At 36.6% G+C, this 17,200-nt stretch overlaps 1 long non-coding RNA gene across 1 annotated transcript in view; it reads right to left on the bottom strand.

The window, feature by feature from the left end:
- Window positions 1-404: 404 nt before the first annotated feature.
- LOC310883696 overlaps window positions 405-17,200 on the bottom strand; it is a 127,945-nt gene continuing 111,149 nt past the window's right edge. The window contains exons 4-5 of the long non-coding RNA XR_014573666.1: window positions 1,608-1,732; window positions 405-829 (exon numbers count right to left, since the gene is read on the bottom strand). This is a non-coding gene — a long non-coding RNA (uncharacterized lncRNA). The remainder of the gene's footprint in view (window positions 830-1,607; window positions 1,733-17,200) is intronic.

Genomic DNA, 17,200 nt, shown 5'->3' with positions numbered 1-17,200 from the left:
TTTGGTTCAAAACCCATTTAAATCATGAGTTATTACTGGTGTGACAGAAGACTTTACAGCTGTTGAAGGATTTGTTATCTTAAACAACACCCCAACGTGGGATTCTTCTGGATGATTGATTTCACAACATTTCAACTTGCAGTATGGATAAAAAAATACCCAAAGACAATGTTCTGACTGACCTCAATTAATCACCAAACCCTTCAATGGGGTTGACCTAAATTTGCTTTTTATGTTGTTGTGATATCTCAAAGGTGAAGTTTATGTGCAGAAAACCAGTAACTGCTCTATGATTTTAGAACTTGCTTTCATGATAGATCAGAATGACCTCAAACTTCATCATCATTATTAAATGTTAAATTTATTTTTTATTCTGTATATATAGTAATAATGCCACACACTTTTTTTGAGAAGAGAGAATGGAGGAAAAACTGCAGAGATTTTAATATGAAAAATGTCATATGATATGATATGATATGATACAGTATGATACAATATGACACAGTATAATATGACATGATATTATATGAATTTTGGCCAGAGAAGATTGGATTTTGGAAAACGAACATCAGAGGATGCAATTAAATTAAATGCAGTGAACGTTTTGAATGAAAAACAGGGCAGTCTCTGAAGAAACGATGTAGTGTTCCTCAGGAGGAGCTATGCAGGAGATCTTGAGAATCCACACTTTGCTTTAATTATTCTAGCTGGCATCTGTTCTTGGTGCTTACCTGTTCCATAAGTAATATCTGTTCATTCAGATAGAAATCCTTGTAAAAGCAGGTTGCCTCCATGTTGTTGTGAACCATCTCTGTTCAGGGACTGGAATCTATAACAGAGCAAAAAAATTAAAAAAAAATAAAACAAAAGAATAGCTGGATTAAAAAAAAAATAAAAAGTCGTTTATTGTTCTTCTGTTAAGATAGAGATGTACATGGCCTTTGCAATATGCTACCAACAATACAAATTGTTATGGGAAGCTTTGGTTTGTTTTACAAAGATACCATCTCTAAGTAGATGTCTCTGTCTTCAGCGGTTTCCATTTGTCATATTGCACCTGCATTTTCACTGAAAGTGTTATGTACTACCGCTCTGAAATTTTTCCATGTTACCTTTTGTCAGTATGAAAGTTATTTAGCATTACAAAAAATCCTGAGTTGTTGTGCATAAAAACAGTAAGTAGGCTGCTGTCAGTCTTCGTAAACCACAGAAAAGATCATACTAGAGCCTATTCTTTCCTTGAAATGAGTCCAAGAATATAACGAAAATGCATCATTTTTGATTTGCACAAAAAGCTTGTTTGAGGGTGACTGGTTACAGTAGAGATCTTGGTATGGAATCCTGAAGATTTAGCTCTGGGCAGATAGGTGGGAAGCCTCAGGTGGAAGGCTGAGTGAGGCTGGCAGGCTGGAGCTCAGAGAGCAGGCATGAGGGCCAGTCGTGTCTGCCGTGCTGCCAGGACTGCAACGCATGGAGCTTGCCAAAGATGCAGATGTAACATCTCCAAGAAGGCCTTCCCCAGCTTGGCATGTGTGACCTGCAATCCCTGTTCAGAAGTGAAAAAGGAATATTGTTTTATGATGGTCTGGAGTTTTCTTGTGACTCACTCTTTTAGATCCATCAGGAGAATTCCTTGTGCAAGGGTCATGGAGCCAGCTGATGCTCTGTCAGTCAGATGGAGAATAGCTCCTGAGAAGGACTGTCGATGAAACTTGGCAGCATCTCAAAACCTCTGGGAAAAGCAGATTCAGACAGCAGACAAAGAAAGGACTGAATACTGTAGAAGATTTAAGGGAATAGTGGCTCTATTGTCATGTAATGCTGAATTGCCAGAATAAAACTTGATTTTCATCATATTTTACAATGCGCTGATTGTATGGAATCTATCAGTCCAACAATAAGTTATGACTTCACAATGATTATAGCACATCTTGTATAAATGACTAAATGAGAAGCTAAAATTGCTGTGGCATAGGGATTTATTTTACAATAAGCCTTTTTGCATAATGCTATGGTGATGTTTCAGCTTGCTCTGACATACGCATCTTTAGAACATCCTGTCAAAGGATTCTGAATTAATATTGCCACTAGGGGAGGATAGCATTGACAAAATGGGAGTAAAAGAGACACAAAAATAGACAAGCTCTCTGCTACTCAAAAGAAGTAGAGGGAAAATGGAGACACAGCTTAGTGCCATAAAAATTTATACACATAAAAAATTAGTAGAAAGATGAACAATTAGAATCAAAGTTTGTATTTTGAATGTGAGAGCACTCACAGACACACCTCCTCTTAGGAATGCATTTGCTTTCCTTGTTACTGTTTGTTTCTAAACCAGCAAGGCATTTATGCACTCGAAATTCATGAGTTTAAAGTCAATCCTCCTCCAAAGATTTTCCAATAGAAAAGATAGATTTCTACTCTGTTTCCTATACATGGAAGGATACTCTGGGATACCAAACTTTAAGTATGTTTATCATATTCCCTGAAATATACCTAAACTCCCCACTATCAAGTTATTAATGCTTTAGTGAACATTTAGACGCAATTTAGGAAATAGGAAATTTTTCAGAATTATTAGTGCAGCATCTTGCAATAGAGGCATGCTTGCAGCTAGTGAGAATGGCTGCCAAGCTAAAAATATAATGATGTTTGAGTGAAAATGAGCTTCATTTCACTATCTGTTCTCACTTCCTTGTAAAAAGAATGTGACAATTCTTGGGTAACACAACTTTTTGTGCCAAGGGAAGGGAAGAAGGGAAGGGAAGGGAAGGGAAGGGAAGGGAAGGGAAGGGAAGGGAAGGGAAGGGAAGGGAAGGGAAGGGAAGGGAAGGGAAGGGAAGGGAAGGGAAGGGAAGGGAAGGGAAGGGAAGGGAAGGGAAGGGAAGGGAAGGGAAGGGAAGGGAAGGGAAGGGAAGGGAAGGGAAGGGAAGGGAAGGGAAGGGAAGGGAAGGGAAGGGAAGGGAAGGGAAGGGAAGGGAAGGGAAGGGAAGGGAAGGGAAAGAGTCTGCAGTAGCTTCATGAGGAGGAGTTGTTCTTACAGCATAGAGGTCAGCAATCAAAGGGGACATTTTATCACTATATTCAACTCCATACTCTCCATGAGAAGATTTTAATACATACTTCCTATGATGTTTGGTCCCAAATATAGGTGTCTTGTGCCAGTGCAAATGCTTGAGAGATACCTGAGATAGGTAGCTGGCAGACGCGAGGTAGCAGCATGGGAGACATGCTACTTTGTAACGTGGAAGCTGGAGGCCAAATAGGAGTCTAAAATGCACCAGACACAAAAGTTTAGGTATCCAAATGGGTCATGTGGGGAGGGTGTATCAACTTGAATCTTCAGAGTTGTTTTGCAATAGACACCTCTTCATCTGAAGCTTTTGCCGTTTAAAATTAATTAATTATTTATTGATTTAGAAAGGGCAAAACAAAGAAGCTTCCAACCTGGTCATTAGGAACACACTTGAGAGACAGAATTCCTGGATTTCAGGCGCTGACAGATGCAGACTCTTACCAGAAAGGAGACATTAAAAAGGCAGGAAGACAGGTAGCAGTGTCTGCTCTGCTTGGGCAGAGGGGGAACACTGGATGCTGGTGTGCTGGAGGATGGTCACGGATGTGGTATGAGGGCTGTTGCCCCCTTCACAAACCAGAGACAGCCATCAAATTGATCTTGCATCTACAGATGGTTAAGGACCTGGCCAAACTATGACAAAAATGTTTTTTGACAACACTAAAGCACTATCTCTACTAATCAATCTTTACATATTTCTGTCCTGGAGTGTTAAAATTGTAAAGTAAACAAATTAAAGACTAAAGGCAGGTGTCTATATGGAAAAAAAGAAAATACTGTAATAGAAAGAAGCCTACCAGAGAGGTGGCTTTTTTTATTGGTGGTGGTGTTTGTTTTGTTGTTGTTGTTGTTTTGTTTTGTTGTTGTTTTTTAAATAAATATATGTCCTATTATTTTACTTTTAACTTCTTTTGGCCTAGTTTTGGATCCTAGATGATTATGTATAGCATTGAGGTCAGCCACATCTGTGAAGCAACAGGAAGGCAGACCTTCTTTTCAGCTTTTGTGGACGAAGGGAGACATTTCTCACATCTCTTTCTTTGACTTTTTACTGAAATTAGAAGTGCATGGATAAAACAAATCCAAGCTACAACCACAGAGCTAGCAGTGGTCACTAGAGCATAGCTGAACAACTGCTTCAAAGACTCATACCATGCCTTTGCTCCCAAAAGTCAGCTATTTACAATAGTAATAGCTGGCAGGATCTGACTGTTCAGAATCACTGGCACCTCACCAACAAACAGAAAGTCTATTTAGAATGGATTTGGACATATTGTAAACGAAGTAGAATATATCATACTTTAAAGTCAAGGACAACTGTCAGTTCTGCAGAGGGGCTAGATGAGGCAAGAAGGACTTAAACAATCACTTGAAATTGTAAACATTCAAAGCTAATAAGAAAAGAGGCCCAGCAGCAATGAAATGTGAGATTAGCCAGACAGCAATTATCCCAGTAATAGTATGGTATATGTTTCTTCTTTACTGCTCTTGTGTGGATTACAAAATGGATTCTAAAGCAGAGCTGGATAAGCCTGGGAATATTGTACTTATATTCAGTTTAAGAGCCAGCAGGAAAATCCACGGAGACTTGTAGTCTCACTGAGGCCCTTGCTTGGCCTTACAGTCAGGAAACAATAGCAACAAAACATTACAGGCTTAAGAAGGAAGAAATAAAACCTGAAAAAAAACATTAGACTTTTTCTGTTGAACTCAATTATTAAGTGGACCAGATCCTACATTTTTTAATCTTCACTTAAATGACCAAATAGTCTGCTTCTTGTCTATATTGTCTTTCAGTGTATCAATGTAATTACTCAAAACTCTGAAAGCTGAGGGCTCATCTCCTTGGACAGACTGTTCACCAGAAAGTAAATTTAAATGGAAAAATGTAATTACTTTTTTTGTTTGATCTTCAACTAACATCTTTTATTACTCTCACAAACTTTGTTTAATGCCATAACAAAGGGCTATCCCTAACCATGTGTTTGAGGTTACTGTCTTTCCCTCACCTATTCCTTTATTTTATTCTCAAAGTGTTCTAATTCTAATGGTCACAACAATCCAGGTGCCACGTCAATTTATTTTCACCCTGCCAGTCTTTACTTGTGAACAAACTTTTCTCTTTGGATTTAGTTTTTCTGTTGCCAAAGAACAATTTATCTCCTTCCAAGTGAAAAAAAAAAAAAAAAAAAAAGACCTTCACTGATGAACTGTGGAAAAATCTGAAAAAGAAAAAATTAAAAATATATGCATTCACTCAGAAAGTTTGTTTTGTTGAATTTTAATTCCAGAATCCACCAGTCAAAAGTGCAAAAGTCACCATATTGCACTGCAGAATACACTTTTTTTTTTTTCTGAAGAAATTCAGAATATTAACAGTATTTCTTTTATTTTTTTTTTCTGTCTGTAAGCTTTAGAGTTTAAGGGCTGTGGAATTTGGAGCAGGTTTGCATTTAGCTGCAAATATTTTGACAATTTTCTGGTATCGTAGTTGGTAGAAATTATAGCATCTAAATCTGTAATCAATGAAAAGTGCTGAAAACACACAACAAAATGTGCAAAAGTCAACAGATGCAGAATACAGATGGAGAGCAATTGGCACACTGCCTAACACCTTGCACCTATAATCGAGAAGCTATTTTGTCTTTATTTCTTTCTTTCCCTCTTAGCAAGATTGTTCTTCCAGCTTTGTAAATCATGTATAACTGAACGGGCACCAAGGTCTCTCTCAGGTGAGAGCTCAGCTGCTTCCTACGCAGCAGTTGCCAGCAACCCTCCTCGCTGCCACAGGATGCCCAGCCTGGGCCACAATGGTGTCACAGCTGCTGTGTTGGCTCTTCTACCACTGTATTAGCACATCGGCATAACCTGCCATCATTTCGGTTCTGCATTGATACACCAGCCTACAATGGGTGGTAGGTGAGGTCTCCGTGTCCTAAATCTTCCTGGATATTAGCTCTTTTACTGGATGAAATTATCACCCATGGAGCTAAAACCCAGACACAACACGTCTCTCCTCTCATGCTTAAGTATATGTGGCTTGTACTTTTCAGCCCCTTACAGAGCTTGTCTCTTGCCACTCTGACACAGACTGAAAAAAGATTAACTGGTCAGCATTTATTAAATTGCGAAGGAAGCACCCAGCTGGAGAACTTCATAGCAGTAAGGGGCTGACTGAGGGTTCCTGATGTGAGTTTCTTCACAGGAGAGAGAAATAACAGTCTTGGTCTCACTTGTGAGGCCTTCCTAAGAGGTGTTATACAACCATGAGAGTCAGATTAGTTCAAATTCTGGATCCTAGCTGTGTGAGACCTAGAGCTACCTCCATGCTCTAATACTGGCTGCCAAAAATATTTCTGTTTTGCTTTCAAAATAATAAAAATAATGATAATCATAATACAAAAACAAGCTTTGGAGTCTTTCAGTACTCTCATTAAAGGCACACTACACATTTTAGAATTTTAAGCTATGGGAGAAGAAACACTTCACAACGATATATAAGAAAAAAAATAATAAATAAAAATAAAAATTATGAAAGCTCCTTAGGATATCCAAAAGGACTCCCCATTCAATACCTGTGTTTCTCAGGCAAGAGCTTGGGACCCAGATTTCTATATTCTGGACACAGATCACACCAGTCATGGCTGTTTGCTTTTCTTTCAAACAGCTGTTTCGTGAATTACTAAATATAGAATGATTTCGGGTGTTCTCTGACTTCCTCTACTTTCTTTTCCACCCTGATAGACCGGCTCATAAGTTCCAACATTCACTTCTTCTGTGACTCAAGCATAGCATTTGCAGAGGAAAAAAAAAGAAATGAGGTTCATAGAGTAATCTTCGAAATTTAATTGGCATTGTCAGTAATCATAAACATAACCCCTTTACTACCCAAAACCAGAGTGAGGAACAGGCTCTTAAACAACTGAATTATACTGACATAACAAGTCACTGAAAGGACCAACTAATTAGCTTAGTGGTATTGCTGTAATGTATTATAGTTCTATCCCATAATTTAGACAGTTTTGAGTCTTTAAAAGATGCTTGAACTTTTTCAATTTTGCTTTCTCTAGATTTGAAGTCAATGGGATAGCCACTGACTTACTGAAAACATCATTTTGCCAGTGCTGATGCTTTTGAAAATCTCATCTTTAAAGCAGTGTGGAAATAACTGTGTAAGCATGTTGGCATGGACCACGGAAAGGAAATCGAATTGCTTTTTAACACCACCTAATGGGCTGTAATGGACTAGATTTAATTAAAATCTCAAAGGAATTGCTGACCAGAACAAAAGGGACCATTTGACTCTTCTAAGAAAACAGGTATTTATAGAAAAAATAAAAATAAAAATAAAAAAACAATCAAAGCCAAAATAACATATTTAACTCCTCAGCAGAGACTTCTGGGTACTTAAGAAACCCTAACTTTCTACAAGAATATGTTGAACAATGTCACCTTTCCTCCAAAAAGCAGCACTGAACAGGAATGGAACTTGTTACTTATATGATGTAAGGACACTGTGTGGTATATTTGCAGGCTGTAAAGCTGTTATGATCAGCAGTGGCAACGCCACAACAACTGGAAATATGGTCAGAATGCATACTTTCACTTTGCAATTAGAATTGCAACATCCTAGAAAGATTTCATAAAGTTTGGAGACTCATTTTGGTTTGGGGAAGCAAAATGTCTTCTGCTATTGCAAATTATTCTATGGTTTGGACCAAAGCAAAATGGAAACTTAAACATCACATTACTTTGCCTTGGCAACTAGTATTATAGTTTTAAAATTTTGTTTATTTATTAGTCATTTTTCTTCATTTGTTTTCTTCATTATTTTTATAATAAATGTTTTATATGCAATAAATATACAATACATTATTTATTATACAATAAGTGTTTTATTTAAGCTGTTTTGGCTTGCTCTAAAATCATTGCCAACTTAAAAATATATGTTTTTTTGATGTGTGTTTTGATATTACATAAAAAGATTTAGAATAGAAGAGGTTATACAAAATCTAAAACTCCTTTCTCAGAAAGTTATGCTATGCTACTTAACCAAATCAAGAAAAGACTTAAATCAAGCACTTCCAATTCTCATCAGCCTTAGGATAAGGCATTAGGGGTTTAATGCAAGATGAATTCTGACATCTATCTTGTTATGGATATACCATTTTCTGTAAAATTTGGTTTTCAAACAGTACCAGGAATATGGCTAGCCTACCAGGCTTTGACTTGAAAATCAAAAAAACTCAAATTTGCATTTTAACTTCTCTCCTATAAATATCGTATAAATATTATTTCTCTTGCTGAAAAGTAGTCCTGTCTAATGAAATCAGCAAATAACCAGAGAGCAACAACAAAAAAAAAAAAAAAATATATATATATATTTTTTTTCCCTGGCCTTCTCACTGTCCTTCCAGCCATTCACCCTTACTTGTTATTATTCTGTGTTTGCCAAGCTTGAAACCAAATATATACAAGTAGAGACCTTTCTATCTCATGCTTTGGTCCCACGTGTTCTCAGTTTACTTTTCTTTCCACTAACTGAGAATATTCCACATCTTTACACCTTTGGAGGTGAAATAAAGGAAATGAAGATACATTAAGAAGCTAGAACTATAGCTCCCCACAGTAGCTAGCTGGTCTTTATAGCTTAGTCATTTATTTATTTCTCCATGGTAGTTTATTTTATTTCTCATTTTAAATAAAGTCCCAAGTGAATGAAATAAAGTTTTAATATAGCAGTGGGAAAAGAGAGTGGATGAAGAAAATGGGGTCAAGCCTATGGGAATATGAGATGTAATCTTCAACTTTCTGTTGATTAGAAGGCAGAAAAGTACAGTACATTAATTTTTCTTCTGGTTTCCCATTGAAATACACCAATAAACAATATATTTAATATATATTTTTAAATTTTTCTTTATATATATATGTAAATATATTATTTTCAGTTTGGCTGTTTCCAGTAAAATTATTTTTAACTGGGATCTACAGAGCCTGACTGTCATAGGCTAACGGTACTGCACTAGCCTGAAACAGTCCATCACTGTGCATTTCTTTTTCAGTTACTCCAACAGGGACGCAGATGAATTATTCTAGTTTGAGTGCAGAACTCTCTTTGAGCTGGTTCAAACAATATAGCTGGATTTTGAAGCATAGAGTGGCCTTGCAGGCTCTTGCACCAATCAGTTTCTGAAAGCAACAATAATAATAAACATTTTCTTCTGAATGAAAAGCTTGCTTATTATCTCTGCTCAAGCACTTCTATTAAAAACTCATATTCTTCCTGTATGCTTTAAGGTGTTACTGGCTATTCTCATCTAACAAATCTGTAAATGTTTTTACAAAGTTGTGCTTATCGTGTAGGCTAGATTTTTTTTTCCAGTGCTTTAAGATGCCCTATTACTCATGAACCTATGAGGCATAAGTGTTCTTTCTGCATAACACCCACACAACACATTTTAATTACATCATATACATCTCCTCTTTTGTTCATATTTTGACTATTTCCTCCTTTAGTTATCATGGAAATACTCGTGTTACTGGTAGATTACTGACACCACCAAAAGGCAGAATTCAATTTATTTGTCTCATGTTTTGAAATACAAGCAAGCTCACTAATTATCATCTCTTTCTTCTTTCTGTAAATGTAGTCAGTCTCATTGAAGTGCTCTATATGTTTTCACCTACTTTTCATAAAGACGGAATAAAAGCAAACCAAGGAAAATGCTACTCCTCAAAATTATGCTCAAATTTATTTATTACTGTACTTCAAGCCTTGAAGAAAACAGTTAAAAGCTTTTCAATATAGATGTGTAAGCTACAGACTGAATCAGATCCTTTTCTTTGTGCTGTTTGGTCTCTTTTCTGCACTTCTTTTTAAATGGCTACCAGTTTGCAGTGGCACTGCAACCCACTATTTGGACTGATGGTAGTAAATGATATGTCATCATTCTGATAAGACATTTAATTATTTCTCCTTATTTATCTTCTTCCACCTTTGAAATGTTTCATTACCACATTTTTCCTTTGATTATACAAACTTTTATCACTGAAAAAGGGACAACTCATGTCCATTTCTCCCATGGCCTTGAATGGAGTCAGTCTTTTCATTCCTCATTCTAATGTGAAATGTGTAATGTAACTGCTGGTATCAATAAAAATATTCAGGATATTAATCAAAAATCAAGTTGTTACAGAAAAGAGAACTAGCTCCCCAAACCTGCATATTCATAACACCAATGGTATTTTATGAAGTAATACAGTGCATTATATTGAGAGCAAGGCATTTAAAATGGAGTTACATACTGATCGGAAAGGAATGAATCTTTTTCTAAATGGTTCTAGCTTTTATTTTTAAATTCTTGCTCTGTATTGCCACACATATCAAAGAAACAAGTCCAGTAGTGCTTATTCCCTGCTCTCCCTGTTGATATGTTTAATTCAAAAATTTATGACAATGGTTAAAAATTTTAAAGCCTAACTTATTACATATCTATCATTTTATAATCCTACTGAACAGATCTGCAAGACTGGAGAATAAGCAAAGGTCCAGAATATGTTTCTAGAAGACATAAGACAAGGTTTTTTTGCCTTAAATTTTTAGCCAGAATTTAAGGATAGAAAGAAAACTTAGGTGATCTAGCTTAAGCTTTATTGATAACATTAAATGTACCCAAGACTGAAGTTGCAGGACCACGTACTGTTGATAGACTGCAAAATCCTTTTTGAATGTGGCCTCAGCCATATTTTTTCTCTACATTTTTGCTGGACTAGAAATCTAAAGTACTGAGACAGATCCACCTCCTCTGGCAACTCCAAAACCAGTAATTCTATCACATAAGAACTGTGGTTCACGTACACATGCATGTGTTCATTTATCATACACACAAGCATAACACTTTAGAAGGAACTTAGATGTCTGCAAGAAGTCTGTATAATTGGCAGCTGCGTCACAGGGCAGAAATGATAACACAGAACAAATGATAATGAATGAATACCTGGCTGCAGAACAAAGTAGAAACAAAAGCATGATTCCTTATAGTCTAACACAGGGAATTTCATTTTCTGGATCACAATCTGCATCTCCCTCTGACTATTTGATCCAGATGACGTTAAACATTGTTGTCTCTTACTGTACAAGTCTAAAAAGTATGTTTCCCCTAGCTCTGTGACCACTTCCCTGAAGGACAGTGATGGGAAATGAGGTAGAAATTATTTACCTAGCAGTATATTCTCAGGAGAAAGTGCATCTTCCCATGTACAAGTAACTATCTGAAGCTCTGAAAAAGAACTGCAAAAGAGGTATGAGCTTGCCATGGGAATGAAGTTCTTTCCAAGGCCCATAAAAGAACGTGAATGTAGGCGACTTGCCCCATAGACTCCAAGATTAGAAAGCATATGTTTGTCTCTCAGCTTGACTCAGATCATAGGACTTCTCTCAGACTTGACTAAAAAATTTAAAGTTTTTAAATTAATTATTCTTGTTTTAGGACTTCAGAGTGCATTAAGTTTTGTTGTCTATCCTAAAAAAATTATTCTATGTTTGCTTAAGAGATATGCATCAAAACTAAGAAACACGTATGTCATAATTTTTTAAATTTCAACTGCCAGTGAAAGGATCTTGAGCCTAGTTGGTGAAGATTTACATCTCCCTATTTTTGATGTTCTTCCTTATATACAACCACATCTCAAATTTACCTTCTCATTTGACAAGGTAAATCACTCACTTTGCTTTCTATGTCGTATGGGGGCTGCTTTACAACTTCTGTTACTCTCTGAAGCTCTTTCTACATTTGCATATACTCCCTGATGTATGAACAATAACCTCATGACCCTGTTATAGGCTTATTTAGTCTTAGTCCTGGTTTGGTCTTACTAAAACCACATAAGTACATTGTATACACTTTAGAACTTTTTGTTGAATCATCTGGATATGGCAACCTTGTGTAACATAATTTTTCTGGTTCCCTCTTTAGTCCCTGGAAGCTTCCAATAGGCCAGTCTATTAAATTTTTGCATACATTGATCTTATAGAAGTGCCTGTCTGGCTCCACTCACTATGAACCAAGCTGACTAGCTTAGGCTTGATCCCTAACTTCTGGATGACTTGGGTTTGATCAGATGTCCAACCATTATCTCCCCTTGAAACTTCACCTCCTTAGACTTTGCAGTGTGGAGAATACTTCTGCAATGGCAGAAAGCTGATCTGCACACCCATGTAGGTCCTTTCCAGCACTTATCTACCAGTCTAATGTCTTTGAAAGTATCTACTCTGTAGTTGTAAGATCTGTTTAACATTTATGTTTCATCTTTAGCTTTCCTTAATACCAAGTTGCCAACAATCTGCACTTCATTGAATAATATACTTGATTTTACTCAGTTTTACTCAGTCACTGTAATGTATGTGCCTGATAAAATACTATCTCTTCTTGCTAGTGTTTGACATTTCAGTTTTACTAAGGTTCACCCTATAAGAAGAAAGTAATTCAAAGAATGAATTTCTGAGAGCAGGGAGAGAGATCTTCTAGAGGGGAAACCACTTGTCTGGCAGTGACAAAACTACCCATTAGTACACCACAGAATCGGTAGAGGAAGAAAAAGAGAATTCACATTTTAAATTTCACTTTGCCTGCTATGTTATATAACCTAATGGTTGTTTTGAAGAATTACTTCCACCACTGGCCCATTGCTACGGCAGCATATTCCAATAATGAAGGAATGCTGAAACTTTGAAAGAAGTTCTGATTCAAAATGGGAAGATCTGAAATCAAGAGGAGGACTTTTAAACTTTTTTTTCAGATTTAACCAGCTCCCTAAAAGATTGCCAAGGAATGTTCAGAATGATTTACAAATATTTCAGTTTTTGTAACTATATAGTATGTATAATTTCTTCATCGTCTTTCATGGATCTTTTACAGTTGGTCTACAGTTGATCTGGTTTAAAACACAAACCACTTTGAAAGATCTTGGTACATAGCAAGTCAGCCTATCATCTAAAGTAGGAACCTTTGTATCCTATGTACCAAACTACATGCACACACCTTACAGTAGTGAAACAAATTCCCTGAAAGGACAAATTCTTGTCAGCCAGGTAGTAGGAAAGGCTAATGATGAATCATAAATATTAAGCAGATTTCACATCTACTTAGTACAGGAACACTATGTTCCCAGAGCAGCAGAGTCACATTCACACAGCACTCTGCCAAAGTTAATTAGCCTGGACATTTTTCTGCAGAGGTAATTAGCCTGACTGAATCACACTGATGATACTCTTTGTTTGAAGCCAATGATACCTCCATTTTGCATGGGTCTAACATCTCAGGACTTCACCTTTTCAACAAGTTGTGACACAAATATATCCCTAATTTCTATTAGTCATCACACTAAGCAAGGCATCTGCTCCTCTCATACCACACAGAATGAATAAATGGAGGCAGTGCATGTCAGTGTGCTAAAGTCACACTCCTGAATATTGAAACAAGCTGAATTGTCAACTGTTTATCATGTTCGTTCTTGCTTGTAGGCCAAATTTCACCTTAAGTCTTAATACTGTGGAGCTGTCCTGAATCATAGAAAATAATCTATTTAACGAATTGAATACATGTTTTAAAATACACTGTAGGTGCATATTTCTATTTTCTCTATAGATGGCTAATTATTTTCTGAACTTATTAAATTCCTTGCATACAATGATTTGCAGTGGTCATGAGTCCTGTACATTAAAGATGTCTCTTATGAAAGGAATTTTATTTGTGCATTTTAAATAACTTTTCACATTTACGATTGCTTCATGCATTACAAGAAAAGTTGTCCGATCTCATTTGACTGCTTTTCCTTTTCTCTGCTTGTAGAGATATCCTCTAGTGTTTCTATCCCTTGTGATTTTAAAATAATACTCGTGCTTCCTTATTTTTAATGTCTGTGGGTTATAGGACCATAAGAAAAACTTAAGGTTTGCACATTCTGGTTGTGGAGGAAATTTTGTAAATAGGACTTAGGAGTACTCTAAATAAAACCAATGCCTCTCCCTCCTGTAATCACCTCAGCAAATTTTATGGTTTTTAATTCAGTCTTAGGGCATTACTTACTGAGAATGGAGGGAGAATTGTGCCTCTGTCTATACTAAACAAACCTGATTTCTTCATGCCTATGGAATGAAAGAAATTATTTGTGTTTCCCACCTTTTTGTTATCCTTCTCTGAATATATTCTATTTCTGCTATAAGCACTGTTTAGCCAATGTTCTGAAAAAATGGCTCATGTGAAAATAGCATTGCATGGCCAATTTATCTTTGGGATGTATCATTGCAATACATGTATATCACCATGTCTAGCCACAACTTAATATTTCACAGAGATAGTGCTTGAAGGTTTTATGAAAATGCATATAGTCTCTAGTCTCTTTTATAACAAGGAACAGGATTGTTTAATGTATTCCATCATGGACGAGAATTAGTGAGAAGGGTCAGAGAGCAGTAAATGCATGACAGTGCTGGAAAGAACTGTTAGTGCCAACAGCATTCCTTCATCTAATCAGGGACAAATCTTGGTCTGTCAGTGAAATGGGACAACAAGAAACAGAAGGACTGACAAGGCAGTGCATCCTAAATGAAGACCTGGACAAAAGCCTATATAAAGCAACATGAATTTCTGAATATGAAACGTGATTCTGTGACTGTGATGTATGTTAAATGGGTTAACCTGTGTTACTTGTGAGAAGTACTTCAGGACCTTACATTTTTCTGGGCATTCTTCCAAATCAAGTGGAAACCAAGGATACCTTTGATTTAGGGTATATAAAATGGGACAATTAATAGTTCTTCAGGAGAGCAATTCTGTCTTCTGACTGCTTTACTCATGCCCCCATGGAAAAGTGTGTGGCCTGCCCTTCAGATGAAGCATGGGTGAATGCTTCAAATTTAGCTCTGGCTAACTTTCTAGAAGCTTTTCAAGTGAGTGTCTTCTGTAGTGATTAGACAAGAAGCTTGCTATAAAGTAGAGTTTTAGGAGAATAATTAGCTTGCAAAATCTTACAGATTATTCTACAGAGCAATATATTTGGTATATGCTAATGAACTTCTGAAAAACAGCAAGTTCAACAGTTTCCAAATACAGTTTAGTCATAGTTTAGGCTAACCTATGGATAGGAGCTTGCTATATAGAAAAAAAAAAAAAGTTAATATTCCATAAACATATACTCTTTTTTCCTTCCATCTCTTTTACCAGCTAAGTCACTCTATAACTCATTGGATAAATTCACAGCTAATGAAACTTGTGAGCTAGAGCCATCCCAGGTTTATGGACCATTAAATCCAGGATTATTTTCCAATTCTTTAGTATAGAGTTTGTATGTATAGAAAAAAAAAATTCTTTTTTTTTTTTTTTTCTGAAGCTGCCAACATTTCAATCATTTCTATAAAGAATCAAAGAATTATGAGTTTTCAAGTTTCCCAGCACTGTGTTGCAATACATACAACTTGCATATATTAGGTAAGATCAGAGCCAGAAGATTTCCAGATAGTAGAATATGTGGCCTAAATACACATTTTATGACATTTGCAGTTTAAAATATGTCATCAGCATTACCAGAGAGTCACAGAGTTAGTAACTTTTGATTTGTCAAAGGAAAGAAAAGGAAAAGTACAATGAAATCTTGTGAATCTAATTTGCCAAGAATTGCTATGCAACAGGTGTGGTTGATAGACCTAATCATACATTTTCAAAGATGGCATTTTGGGTAGCAGTGGGTGACATGACTCTAGGCAGTTGAGACTTATGGAAGATTATCACTGTAGATTGTTACACAGTCTTTATCACTGTAGACTGTTACACAATCTTTATTTAAAACCCTCCCCTCCCCTCCCCTCCCCTCCCCTCCCCTCCCCTCCCCTCCCCTCCCCTCCCCTCTCTTCTCCTCTCCTCTCCTCTCCTCCTCTCCTCTCTCCTCTCCTCTCCTCTCTTTCTGAGAACTGGGTCCAAAAACCACAGAAAAATCATTGTATTGGAAAGAAGCAGTTGACTACATAAGCATACTAGGGTATCACACCTTTTTTTTTTAATGTTTCTCAGCCATTTCTCACACTTGATTCACTGTATAGCTCCTTTAAAATCATACGCTTAGTGTTAACTTCTGTAGTAAACTAAAAGATAACCTGCAAGACTGGAAAACAACTACAGACTAAATTCTCAAGGCAAAGTGTGATTAGGAACATGATCTTAGGTCTTGATTCAAAACCTGTGAAAATCCCTTGGAAAACTCATTGAATTGCAGTGAGTTTTGGATCAAGCCTTTAAAGAATATTGAAGGACCTTAAGTCATAGACCCTCTGATAGCATTGGAGCATGTGTGCCTTTGAAGTTTTCTCATAGACACTGAAGATGTTAATTTTGTTGTAGGCATGGAAAGGCTTTTTTTTTTCTTTTTTTTTTTTTTTTTTCTTCTGCTTGCCTGCTCTCGTTCTCAAATAGAACAACTGAATCAATACAAATATTGGCTGCTTTCAGGATTAGTTTTCATGATGAGCTTTGAACAGAAACAATGAGTGCATGAGCATAAAGGAGCTTGTTCAAAGATATTTGAAACTCTGCCAAACAGCTCTTTCTACAGCTGTATTGCCCATTTGAGATGGGTTGAGCTCAGGCTGGGGAACTCTCTGTGGACCCTCCTCAAGCCTGGTAGAGACTTGCAAGACACGATTTGCTCTGAACTGATGTTTTAACACTGAATACTGATTTGAAACATGGCAAGAACAATAGAAAACAAAACCTAAAGGCATCTTTTTTTACAGTTGACTTTTCTCTCATCTCACAGCTCTGATCTCCTTGCCAAATAGTAGATATATTTATCTGGCAATTTCTCCCATCTCTCTGAGAGAAATGGAATTTCACTGTGTTTTAAGAATATCCAATATTGTGCGTTGCATCTGACCTCATTGAGACAGAAGAATCACACCTGTCAGTGTCTATGCTTCCTAACTGATGGAAAAAAAAAATGTACGCCATCAGCTCAGATTTAGATACACATACTGAAGAGATTTAAAGTTGGGCAAGATGACTCACTGTGTGAGTTTTTGTCAATAGAGCAATTGACTCATAACATAAATGAACAAAAGGCTGCCTGAGTTAA

The sequence above is a fragment of the Anser anser genome (assembly GCF_964211835.1).
Source record: "Anser anser genome assembly, chromosome: 1".
NCBI lineage: Eukaryota > Metazoa > Chordata > Aves > Anseriformes > Anatidae > Anser > Anser anser.
The sequence above is the reverse complement of the archived record's forward strand: the minus strand, read 5'-3'. Positions and strand labels throughout refer to the sequence as shown.